Source organism: Trachymyrmex septentrionalis, unplaced genomic scaffold (genome assembly GCF_001594115.1).
Source record: "Trachymyrmex septentrionalis isolate Tsep2-gDNA-1 unplaced genomic scaffold, Tsep1.0 scaffold112, whole genome shotgun sequence".
NCBI lineage: Eukaryota > Metazoa > Arthropoda > Insecta > Hymenoptera > Formicidae > Trachymyrmex > Trachymyrmex septentrionalis.
The window spans coordinates 121,641-123,144 of NW_017304248.1; positions in this window are offsets into that span (position 1 = coordinate 121,641).

Consider the following 1,504-nt stretch of genomic DNA (forward strand, 5'->3'; position numbering starts at 1 on the left):
ACACTAATTCCGTCTCTGTCGCACCCGCGCCTCGCCGCGGCAAGCCTTGCGACCGGGGAAAGAAAAAATAGCGAGGGTGAAAAACCTGGGGGTGACTCAAATAAAAAAACGGATCAATATTAACTCTTTTTTCAGGGGCGGATGGGCCACCGGGTGGGGACGCTTCGGCAACCGCGCCGAAGAACCTTCTTCTCCCCGTTGCCCATCGTGCTTGCTTCACCCGATATCCCTGTATCTCCCTTGCTCTCTTATCATCTGTTTCACTCCTACCTTTCGTCCACTTCCATTTTTTTCACCCTTCACGAATCCATCTCTTCTTTCTCTTTCTCTCTCACTCTCTCTCTTTCCCTTCCTCTTAAATTCCAACCCTTAAATTCTATCCCGTTCGATTTTTCTCGAGCGAGTGAACCACCAATGCTTGAGATAGTACGCGAAATTATCTCGATGACGATTTGAAAGCGAGATTCAAACGTAGAGTTGCTAGATGTTTTAAATGCGTCGCACCTGTTACTCGCGAAAAATCGAGGGATGGCCTTCAAAGCACACGCGATGGTACGATGCATTGACCTGGTTATTTAAACGAGGGTTCGAATTATTCTGAGTAAATGCGTGTCAAAGCGATGCTCGTCGGTACTTACCAAAACAGCTCGAGATAAAATTAATAAAAAGGTATGCATAAAATTAAATGATTTAATCGATATTCGAAATTTGCGCAAGGTACGACGAAAATATACTTCCTCACATTAAAAGTAACACACACAATTTAAAAAATTAAGTTTCCTAGGATAGAGGAAGAATTTATTTTTCTCAACTTGACAAAAAATTTTAATTATGATTAATCAAATAATAAAAAAATTATAATTAAACGAAATAGTCGACAAAAAAAAACATATAATATTCTTAACATGATCAAATGTCATTTTTTTGTCACTTTCATTTTCCATAATTTAAAAAAAAAATCATCTTTCTTGAGTTATGACATTTTGCCAATTTTTTATGAAATTAAGCTAGTTCACTTTTGATGATTGATAGAGTCATGTTTAACCCAACTCATTCATAATTATAATAACTCGAAAATCATGTTTTCTAAGTTGTGTTTGAAAAGTATAAGCGATGTATTTTTATTTCAAAGAAAGATTGAATTGAGTCTCCTAACGGTATTATTGTTCAGTTTACTGGTTCATCTACTATACACATTTTCTTTTTACTGTCATGTGGCTTTCGAACGATGAGAAATCGCGATATAATATAGCAGATTCCAAAATATTTGATAAAGATCGACGTATACTAGTAGATATTCGCTGGATGAACAACGTACGTACGGGGTCTCTTAGTAATCTCATGTCGATCAACACGTTCTTCTCTTTCTTTCTTTCTCCCTCTCTCTCTCTCTCTCTCTCTCTCTCTCTCCCCTCTCTCCTCTCTCTCGCTCGCTCTCTACTCTTGTATAAAAATAAAAACGCTTTCAAATATAAGTAAATGTATATTCTTTTATATATATATA